Below are 11,884 nucleotides of genomic sequence, written 5' to 3'. Positions count from 1 at the left end.
ATCAACTAGTGTCTTTGTTTTTAATTTCAGTAGAATAGGGTTGCCTTTAACATAATAGGGAGGAGTGTGCTTATCACTTTAGCTTTTTTTTACCTAGTTTCTAGAAGAACAAGCCTAAGGTGCGGTTTGACTTAGTCAAACCCTAAAGGCAGCCCCATTTTTAGGTTTCCCATCATACTCTTGCTTCTTGTTTTCTAAGGCACCATCTCCTATAAATAGGGTGTCATACTCCTTGTATTTTTACACGTTGAATTTGAATAGAAAAGTTACTTTGTACAATTTGTGTGAGGTGTTTGTGAGGCTTGTTTCCTCTTATTATTAGGTCTCATCTTGAGTGATTTGGGAGCTCTCAAGTGGCGGTCATCAACACTTATCTTGGAGGAAAAACCACACTCCAAGTGGCGTGATCCATTCTCAATCCACCACATAAGCTTTCTTCTTCCATCCTTTTCCTTCATTTCCATTTCCACCGCTTTATTTTGTGTTCTTCTCTTGTTTCCATTCAGTTTTTCCATTGTGCTTATATGTTGTTCTTCCTTCATTTCAATTTGGCTATGCATTGTTTCATTGCTTTCTTCCATATCTTTCAATTTCAGCAATGCATCATCCATGTCACCTTATATTGATTTTTATCTTTGCCTTTGGAAGTAAACTTTCACACTTATTTAACCACTTGGTTAAATTCGTGTTCAGTGGGGATCTTCCCTAGGTTTCACCATTTTATTGCTAAAATCTCAATCTTAAGTAAAGTGTCACATTTAAAATGGAATCATCTAAAATCAACTCACATCATGTGATATTCAGAGATTTGTTTTTTTAGCATATTTGTTTTGAGTTGATTTGACACTTTACTTTTCTTGCAACTTTAAATTATTGCCTTTACATTCAAATAAATTTAAATTCAACCTTTACTTTTCGACATTTTTATTCATTAGCACTTCTTTTTCGCTTTTGAATGTTTATGTTTATGTCCATTTTTGTTCTTACTCTTTTTTCTTGAGTCATATTTTCTTAGTGTTTCTAGGAGTCCTTAATTACTTCTACTTACTTGATTTTAATTGTGAAGGTAACTAGAATTTGTTTGAGTAGAAGTAGATTTAAGTTCCAAACATAGTTTTCAAGTGTTCATTTAATTTGAATCCCAAAATTTTGCGATAATTGGAGGTAAATAAAAATATGCATGACAAAAATTATGGACATCTTATTTCTATAAACCAAAAACAAGTATAAAAAAAGAGAAGTTGCACAAATTATTTTGTTCCAATCTTTTTAAGAGCAACATTTCAAAAATAGGGGATTCATTTTATTTGGCAAGGAATTTTTATCCTTTTTCTTTGACAATTTCTAAAGAAAAGAAAACTTCATTGTTAAAGGTTTAGTAAGTGTCTTAGAGTCTTTTTGTGTGCTTTTCTTGCTTGTCTTTCTTTAAAAGTTTTGTCATCATCTCTTTTTCCAACTTGGTTGAACTTCTTTGTTTTGAGCTTTTCTTGCTTGTCTTTTAAAATTCTTTTAGTTTTGTTGTGGTTCTTTTGAGATCAAGTGTTAAGGGCTTTGTCCTTTTTCATTTGAGAGCTTGCAACGCCAAGATAGACCTTTGTTGAGAGAACTTTCTTTTTGAGTGCTTTGTTCAAATCTCTTCTTTGCTACACAAAAGAGTGACACAAGTGAGGAAAGAGTCATTTACTTTTCTTTCACTAATTGTTTGTTCTCTTTGTTCAATTTTTATGGCTAATCTTTCTTCAGGGGAATCATCCAAACCTCAATCTCCCCAAAAGGCCTTTCTTATGGGTGGGCTTGCGGCAACCAAAAGAGCATTAGCCCAAAAAGAAGAAGACATGCGGAAATTGGAAAAGAGATTGCAAAGGCTTTGAAATGGCACAAACAAGACAACCAAGAGGAAGGAGGTGGGATCAAAGGAGAACCTCAATGAGTTACTCCCATTATGGTAGCCAAGAGGAAGAGAAAGAGTGGAGAATGCACCAATATGATGAAAGGCGCCATCCACATCAACCATCCAAGCCCTCTTTCCCTTTTATTAAATTGCCAAGTTTTAATGAGGAAAGTGATCCCAATGTATATCTAGGATGTGAAGCTAAGGTAGGACAAATTTTCAATGTATATGAGGTTCAAGAAGACCAAAAAGTTAGGTTAGCTTCCCTAGAATTTTTAGACTATGCCATGCAATGGTGGCATAAAGTTGTATGGATATTGGGCTAAACAAGAGGTCAATCATGGTCTCTTTGGACGATTTAAAATTATACATGTGTGCGGTTTGTTCCTCCTCATTATAGGAAGGAACTCTTGTTGAAGTTCCAACGGCTTCAACAAGGACCTAGAAGTGTAGCTGAGTACTTTAAAGATCTTGAAACTACTTTAACTAAAATTGACATGCATGAAAGTGAAGAGTCTAAAATAGGTAGATTTGTAAGTGGATCAAGGAGAGAAATCCAAGATGTGGTAGAACTTTATGAGTATTCCTCATTAGAAAAATTGGTTCACCTAGCCATCAAGGTTGAATCTCAACTTTCAAAGACAACTCATTTCAAAACCACTCATAATGATGGCTTCTGCAAATCATCTTGGAAAGACAAGAACAAAGTTTCTTCAAAAACTTTTCCTTCAAATTTTGTGAAAGATTCCACTTACAATCTCTAAACCCTCCATTTCTACACCTAAGTCACCCACCAAAACCTCAAGTCAAAAATGTTTTAAGTGTCTAGGTTTTGGGCATATTGTAGCCAATTGTCCTTGTAAGAGAAATATGATGGTTAAGGAGGGGGGGGGGGGGGTCATGAGTGATCATAGCTCACAAAGGTCTAGGTCTCCTACCTCTTCTAGGAGCAAAAGTGAGGAAGAAAGTGAAATTCAATGTGATGGAGACTTGTTAGTAGTGATACGCATGCTTGGCCAAATCTTAAAGCCTTTTGATGAAAGTCAAAGGGAAAACATTTTTCTCACTAGGTGCCTCATTAATGACAAGTTGTGTTCCTTAATTGTGGATGGGGGTAGTTGTACAAATGTGGCAAGCACAAGAGTGGTAGAAAAACTTGGGTTACATCTCTCATGCAAAGCCCTATAAGTTTCAATGGCTAAGTGAAGAGGGGGAAATAATAGTAAATAAACAAGTCCTCGTAGCCTTCTCAATTGGTAAATACAAGGATGAGGTCTTGTGTGATGTTGTACCTATGGAAGCCACTCATATTCTTTTAGGTAGGCCATGGAAATTTGATAGGGAAAGTTTACATGATGGCCTTACCAACAAAATCTCTTTTACCTTCCATGGGCATAAGATCACACTAAAATCTCTCTCACCAAAAGAGGTCTATGAGGACCAAATCAAAATGAGAGAAAAGAAAGAACATGAAAAAGAAAAAAATTGTTCTAAAAGAAGCCTTCTCATTTCATCTAAAGAGGTTAAAAAGGTAATGCTTTCTCAAAGGGCTATTTTCATAGCATATCCAAAGAAAAACCTTAAGAGTGAGTTGGCGGTAGATAGTCCTATGTGTTTGAACCTTTGGTAAAAGAGTTTGAAGATGTGTTTCAAGATTCCCCTAAAGGATTACCTCCTCTAAGGGGAATTGAACACCAAATAGACTCCATACCCAGGGCTTCTTTACCAAATAGACCAACATATTGGACCAATCCAACTAAGACAAGGAAATTCAACAACAAGTGGAGGGATTAATAGCTAAGGGTTGGGTCCAAGATAGCATGAGTCCTTGTGCTATGCCTGTATTCTTGTCCCTAAAAAGCATGGGAGTTGGAGGATGTGTACGGATTGTCGTGCCATAAACAATATGACCATTAAGTATAGGCATCCTATCCCTAGGTTAGATGACTTATTGGATGAGTTACATGGGTCTCAAATATTTACCAAAATTGATCTTAAGAGTGGTTATAACCAAATCCGGATTAAATTGGGAGATGAATGGAAAACCCCCTTTAAGATCAAAATTGGTTTATATGAGTGGTTAGTCATGCCATTTGGCTTAACCAATGCTCCAAGCACCTTCATGCGACTTATGCACCATGTTTTAAGACCTTTCATTGGCAAGTTTGTAGTGGTCTATTTTGAAGGTATTCTTATTTATAGCTTGTCTTTAGAGGACCATAAGAAGCATGTTAGGCAAGTGTTAACAACCCTTAGGAAAGAAAAATTGTATGCTAATCCGAAAAAATGTGTGTTCGCTATAGACCACATAGACTTCCTAGGGCTTGTTGTGAGTTCTAAAGGGGTGCATGTGGATAAAGAAAAGGTTGCAGCAATTAGACATTGGCCTACACCCACCAATGTTAGTGAGGTACGGAGCTTTCATGGCCTTGCTAGTTTTTATAGGAGGTTTGTGAAAGACTTTAGTACCATTGCCGCATCTCTCAATGCCATAGTAAAGAAGAATGTGGTGTTTAAATGGGGTCAGGAATAAGAAAAAGCTTTTGAAATTTTGAGCATATTTGTCAGGATTGAGGAGCATTTGATAGCAGTGTAATGCTTGAAACACTTCCCGCAGATCCTGAATGTGTTGTTCGAATGAGTCGGATTTGACGACGATGTTGTCCACATAGACTTCGACGCTTCTTCCGATCATACCCTAGAAAACATTATCCATTAGCCGTTGGTAAGTGGCTCCGACATTTTTGAGGTCAAAGGGCATGACCTCGTAGTAAAAGTTGTCTGAGTCAGTCCTGAAGGCTGTCTTTTCCTTGTCGCTTGGATGCATTTGGATTTGGTTGTATCCCGAATAGGCATCCATAAAGCTTAGGATAATGTGGCTGGCGTTTCCATCGACTAGTCGGTTGATGGTCGGGACAGGGTATGAGTCTTTTGAGCATGCTTTGTTGAGATCGGTGTAGTTTACGCACATTCGCCACTTACCGTTGTATTTTTGGACCATCACGAAGTTGGCCAGCTATGTCGTGTAGTGTGCCTTCCGAATGAATCATGCCTTCAACAATTTATTGGCCTCTTCTTGGGCGGCCTGACGCCTTTCTTCCCCGAGTTTTCGCTTCTTTTGTGTCACTGGTCTTGCCTCCATGTATATAGAGAGGCGATGTGTAATGATGTCGGGGCTCACCCCGGGGATGTCAACGACCGTCCAAGCGAAGAGATCTGTTAGAATTAACGACTTAAACAAGAGAGGTGGGTGAATTGTTTAATGGAAGATTTTCGCAAATAATGGAGTGGAATGAAGATTAATGAAGAAGTACAGACAAAGCAATCAAATCAACCAAGAAACAAAACGCTTTTAAATTGATTCCAGAAAATCAATCGGTTGTTTATACGAATCAACCGATTGTTTATACCACCAAATGTTAAAATCACAAATCAAACAACTTTAAAGGAGTGAGAGAGAGAGAGAATCACACAAGTATTGGTTCACTCCTTACCAAAGCTACATCCAGTTCTCAGAAACCTTTTGAGGTTTCACTATGTAACCAACAACAGATTACAAACACACACACACCAACAAATAGGTGATCTTGATCTCTCAAGAACACACACCCTCTTTGATAAACCACACACAAAGTCAGAACACCCTCTGACCTCACAGTACCAACAGTTTACAGATTTACAAACTTGGAAACAATTACAAAAGAAAGCAGGAAAGATTACACCCGATTCAAGGAATTACAGCTGAACCTACTCCACTTTTAAACCAATGCAAAGCCAAAGCAATCTTGCAATCTTGAATCCAATCTTTCACAAAAGTGTTTTTGAATCTCTCTTTCCGTGTTTTGAAATAGGGAGGTAATCCCATATTTATAGCTTTCGAAAGTAGCCGTTTAAGGGAGTTAATCATGAGCTAAAACAGATTGAAATTACAAAAAATAGTTTTTGGAAAAGTTGTTAAAGATTTTCAAATATCAATCGGTTGAATTATCGAATCAACCGATTGAATATGTTTGACAGTTAAGTCAACCAAGATCAAACCAATTTTAAAAACCTTTCAAACACACTAATAGAAAAACAACCAATTAAAACGATAAATCAACAGGTTGTTTTTCAAATTACTTTTTCTTTTAAGGAACATGATTGATTCATATTTGAATTGACTAAGAGTGGATTTAACAAATTCTAAACTACCCAAAACTCATGCCCATACACAGTAACACAGTCTTCAAGCAATCTTCGTAGATTTGGAGACATCAAAACTTCATTTTCAACAAGGTCGACATTGTCCACCTGGGTTATGCTAATGGTTCTAGGTCATCCAGGTTTAAGGACGAACCAATGTATGTTTTGCGTTCGTCATCATTGAGAGGTAAGGGTTGAAGGTCTTCACCTACTTCCATTCGTGCGTCGTCAAGCTGGGGATCAAGGTCTACGAGTGTTACCATGTATTTTCGTGCTTCGCTCTGTGAACGATTTTCGGTCGGGCGTTATCTTCTTTCCCGGGAATGGCCGCGTGGTGATGCTCTGTAAAGTTGCCTGGTAGGCTCTACTTTTATATTGGCGACATAAACTTCGCGTGCGACTTTTTGATCTACGTGTACCATGACAATGTCCCCATTTGTGGATGGGAACTTCATGGGCAGATGGGGTGTAGACATTATTGCTTTGAGGCGGTTTATAGACGACCGACCCAATAGTATGTTATATGAGGCATTGGCATTTACTAATAAATACCTGATCTTTATGGTTTTTGCCAGATCTCCTTCTTCCCCGAACGTGGTGTGTAAGTCGATGTATCCTTTGGTGTCTACTCTCTTGCCTGAGAATCCGACAATCTACGCTTCGTACGGTTGAATCTTCGTTTCCAAAATCCTCATTTTTTGGAATTTTCTCCAATAGAGAATGTCCACCGAGCTTCCCTGATCCACGATAACTTTAGTGACTGCGAACTTTTCGATCTCCACGGTTATTACCATGGGTTCGTCTTGTGCGGCGTCAATGGCTGTAAAATCGTCATCGGAGAATGTTATTGGGGGTATTCTAGGTCTGCTTTGGCGAGATTTAGCATGAGCTGACTGAATGGCTCAGAGGTGTTTCTTCCCCGCGGAGTTAGAGCATCCTCCTCCTGCAAAGTCCTCGGTTATCGAGTTAACCTCTTCATCTGGCGGGTCGAGTGATACCGGGTCTGCTATGGTATTGAAGAATTCCCGGACTCGGTGTCTGGTCCAATTGCTTTGCCTGGGACTCTCACTTCGTTGTCGGGTTTTTCTTACCGGGCTTTCACTTCGTTTTCTTATGGTTCAATGCCGGTTGTTGTCTTGCCGCCTCCCTTCTCCTCGACCTGATCGGTCGTTATAGTCCCTCGGGGCTCAAGGTTGATGTCGGTCTCTTTCGGGAGACCGGGGAGACCGATGTATCACAACGTCCATTTTGAAAAATTTCTGGAAATGACCTGTCGGGATGAGTTCTTCGACTTTGTCCTTCAAGGCCTAACATCCCTCGATTGTATGACCGTAGTTGTGATGGTACTGACAATGTTTGGATGTGTCAGCATTTCACGGGGTATGCGACGGCTCGAGAGCTGGGATGAGTTCTGCCTGTAGTGCTTCGTCCAAAATCTTTCCTCTTGGGACGGTGAAAGGTGTAATTGTGAAAACGAGGGTCGCAGTTCTGTTTAAGTCGGTCACCCCGCGGTTAGTTGCTCTTGTGTTTTTCTTTCTCGTTTTCCTTACTTATGGTTTCAGTCTGGTATGCTTTGTGGTAGTCGACGTGCTCGTCGATCTGCATGAACTTCTTTGTTCGGGTTCTTAGTTCATCCATATCCTTGGCCAACTTTTTGATTAGGCTTTCTGTGAACCTGCCCGGTCGAATGGCTCCTACTAGATGATGCATGGCTATCTCGAGCATCAGGCTTCAAATGCCCATGCATACCTTGCTAAATTGCAGGGATCACCTTTCTCCTGCTTCACGTTGAGGAGGGATAGGGACAACGTGTAAATATTATTAATTTTATGAAATATTATGAATATTATTAAATATTATGAATATTATTAAATTTATTTTATTATTAATATCATTAATACTATTAATATTAATACTATTAATATTACTAATATTATTATTACTATTAATATTATTTATATTATTAATATAATATTAATTATATTAATATTATTAATTTTATAATATTAATAAAATAATATAGTTATTATTATTATTATTTATTAATATTAATTATGATTTTATAATTATTTATATTATAATAATATTTTTAATATTATGTATATAATTATTATAATAATAATTGATAGGTAATAGAGATGCAAAATGATAATTTATAGATAATAGAAATTTATGAATAATAAATAATAGGTAAAAATTGATAGGTAATTATGCTTCACCTTCGTCGGTCGGTCTTCAATCGTGACTGGTACAGAAATCATTAACATTACATTGGATTGAGCCTTTTCAATTTTCATAAACGTAGTGTTTCTTTCTGTAGTAACACTGTTTTTTTATGCAGATGGAAAGGTGACGAAACTTCGTATTTGTTTTCCGTGATTATCGATGATTTGCAAGCACGAAACATGAGAATGTTAGGTTTTTTTTCTTTATTTGTGTAGAGAAAGTATGGAAAAGATAGTCTGGTAGATGTTTATTATCCGTAATGTCATCGATCTTACACCGGCCATAATCGATGTCGATTATTTTTGTATTACATAATCTATCTTCCACAGCAATAATAATCGATGTTGGTTATTTCTAAAAGAAACACTCCTTCACTTGGTGGTTTTCTCAAAGTGAACATCGTTCATAATCTTCACCATCGCATCCAACTCCCTCTGCGAGCTTCCACCATTCGCAACCGCCCGCAGCGCCGCGTCCCTCAACTCCTCAGCCCTCACCCTCTCCTTCGTTCTCCCCAAAGCCTTCTCAATTCTCTTCCCCAACTCCCTAGCCTCTGGAAGCTTCTCACCTTCAGCACCACGAATCACCATACCCAACTCATCCACCAAGAGCCTCGCGTTTGTATATTGATCCGCACCCATTGGCCACGTCACCATCACCACCCCCGAAACCAACCCTTCCAACACCGAGTTCCATCCACAGTGACTTAAAAACGCCCCCACCGCGCGGTGGCTCAGTATAACCAACTGCGGTGCCCACCCCTCTATCAAAAAACCCCTTCCCCTCACTCCCACCCGATCCATGAACCCACACGGCACCTTACCCTGCTCCTGCGCGACCGCTCGCGCGTCTGGAACCCCAACCGACAAAACAAAGTTGACCCCACTGAGTTCCAAAGCACGCGTCAACACATCCAACTGCGAACTCGTGAGAATCGTAAGGCTCCCGAAACAAACATAGACAACCGAACATTCCCCGCACGAGTCCAGCCATTCATCAATGTCCTTTCGCGAAACGGCGCTGTTCCCGCCACGCTCTTCCGGTTCGGTCGAACCGTTTCGAATCGGTAAAACCGGGCCCACTGCCCAGACTCTTTTGTGTCCGAGGTCTTTCTTCATGTGCTCTATGTGAACTTGTTCCAACTCGGTGAACGTGTTGAAAACGAAGCCCCAGGAGTCGATGTTGAAGAGCGTGTTCACTCGGTGAAACTCCCATTCTGGTCCTCCTCTTTGGTTCCCGGTGAACAGGCGCGTGATCTGCCACCACGGATAAACCGGGGAGTTGGGAAGGTAGGGGAACGAAACTGAGGAGTTTGGGTCTTGGGGGTTGTCATTTTGCGGGACGTCACGCCATAGGGAGTGGGCGAGCGAAAGCGCGGAGGCGCCGGAGGGGGAGAAAACAAGGCGCTGCACCTGGAGGTCACGTGCGAGGAGGAGGGTCCAACCGAGAAAGAAATCGGAAATAACGGCTGAAGGGGGAGTGAGCTGGGACTGGGCCCAGTCGACGATTAACGGGTGGTGGTGGTGGCGCATGAAGGTGATGATGCCGACGAGCATATTTATGTTGGGGTTTGAAAAGTGAGGTTCGGGAAGCAGTAGGGTTTGGAGAAGAGGAGAAAAGTTGGTTGGGACGAAGGGATGGGTTTTTGGGGTGACAAGAAGGGTGACTTGAACGCGGCGAGAGACGAGAGGGCCTTGGAGAAGTCCAAGAGGGGGATCAGGTGTCCAGAAGAAGGGAATGGGTAAGCCAGCACGTGACCTCTTGCTGTAGACATGTTTCGACTTTGGTGTGTATAAGTGTGAGTGATGGCCATGATGGATGGTTGAAATAGAATGAAGGAAAGTGGAACATGGGGCTTTATGAAGGCTGCTTCATCTTGGGTGAGCATGTGGGTAGGTGAGGGGGAGCAGTTCTGGCATTCTCTTTGCTATGAAAAAAAAAGTCCATCATATATTGACACCTCTGCACATAACACACATTTGATGTTGCAATGTGGCAAATGATGTGAAAAAGTGAGATTATATGCGAATGAGCAACGCGAACTTCAAAATAGCTTTAAAAAAGAATATATTACATCGATTATTAGAAACAACCGGTGTAATATATATTTTTTTACTTAGAATGACCCATATTACATCGGTTAAGTCATCTAACCGATGTAATATATGACCCATATTAAAAAAATTTGATTTTTTTTCATAAAGAGTGGGTGGGTCATAAACGTCACATAGGTAACCACTTACAGACACACGGGTAACCAGTTTTGTGTGTGCCAGTATATGTGGAGAAACCTACATCGGTTAAGCCATCTAACCGATGTAATATATGTTTTTTATTAAAAAAAATTGATTTTTTTTTCATGAAGAGTGGGTGACCATAAAATCCACATAGGTAACCACTTACAGTGTGCCAGTATATGTGGAGAAACCTACATCGGTTAAGTCATCTAACCGATGTAATGTATGGTTTTTATTAAAAAAAATGAATTTTTTTCATGAAGAGTGGGTGACCATAAACGTCAGATAGATAACCACTTACGGACACACGGATAACCAGTTTTGCGTTTGTCAGTATATGTGGAGGAACCAATTTTGCGTGAGTCACATAAGTAACCACTTACAGACACACACGGATAACCAGTTTTGCGTGTGCTACGGGTCATATACAGTTTTGCGTGTGCTACGGGTCATATATTATAATATAGAGTCAGTGTCACATCCTCATCAAATGTCACGTCTGCAATGTCAATTAATGTCACGCAAGCGGTGTCAAGTCTGTGTTAGTGACAACATTTTTGAAAAAAAAAACCTTTGACATCCTGTAAAATTTAATAAACCAACTTATTTTTTTACACTCATTTTAGGATTTCCAATATTATCATTTTAATAATTTTTTTATATTATTTAATTGTAAATTTATTCTGTATTATATATATTTTGTGTGTCACATCAAAATTTGTATTCATGTGGTTTGTCTCAAATATAATTTTTCAAACTAAAAACATTCATTTTGCAACCTGGAAAACTAAAAACATTATTTTGCTAGGTATAATTACTTTTTGTACGGTCAAAGTACTACGAGTATTTGTAAATTTATTTAGTAAAAAAATTATTATTGTATAGGACAAAGAGATATTATTGCTAATAAAAAACAAATATTATTTGACTTTTAAAGTTTTATAATAAATAGATATAATTAAAATATTAAGTTCTTAGGTAACTATAACTATTTTTGTACGGTAAAAATATTAGTTCTTTATTTAGGAAAATAAATTTGTTGAAGTTTTATTGTTTTTGCATTAAAAATGTGATTTTTATAGTGTAAATGAAAAATATTTTTTTAATTATAAAAAAATTGTGTTATGGTGATACGATTTTATTCTAAAAAATTTATGTTAGAAACATATGATTTTAATTAAGATTAGGATTCACATTAAAGTTGTGCTAATGTTTCACGATTTTTTTTAGTTGAAATATTTTTAAACAGAGTTGTGAGAAGTTGAGGTAACTTTGCTTAACATTTTAAATTATGATTAATTAATATCGTGAGTCACCCATATGCATAACTTCAACTTGCTAATTAAAA

General features: G+C 38.5%; 1 pseudogene; it reads right to left on the bottom strand.

Moving 5' to 3' along the window:
- Positions 1-8,522: 8,522 nt before the first annotated feature.
- LOC137817831 (UDP-glycosyltransferase 89B2 pseudogene) lies at positions 8,523-10,240 on the bottom strand (annotated as a pseudogene).
- Positions 10,241-11,884: the final 1,644 nt, after the last annotated feature.

The sequence above is a fragment of the Phaseolus vulgaris genome, chromosome 11 (assembly GCF_051622355.1).
Source record: "Phaseolus vulgaris cultivar YP4 chromosome 11, ASM5162235v1, whole genome shotgun sequence".
In the NCBI taxonomy this organism is placed as follows: Eukaryota; Viridiplantae; Streptophyta; class Magnoliopsida; order Fabales; family Fabaceae; genus Phaseolus; species Phaseolus vulgaris.
The sequence above is the reverse complement of the archived record's forward strand: the minus strand, read 5'-3'. Positions and strand labels throughout refer to the sequence as shown.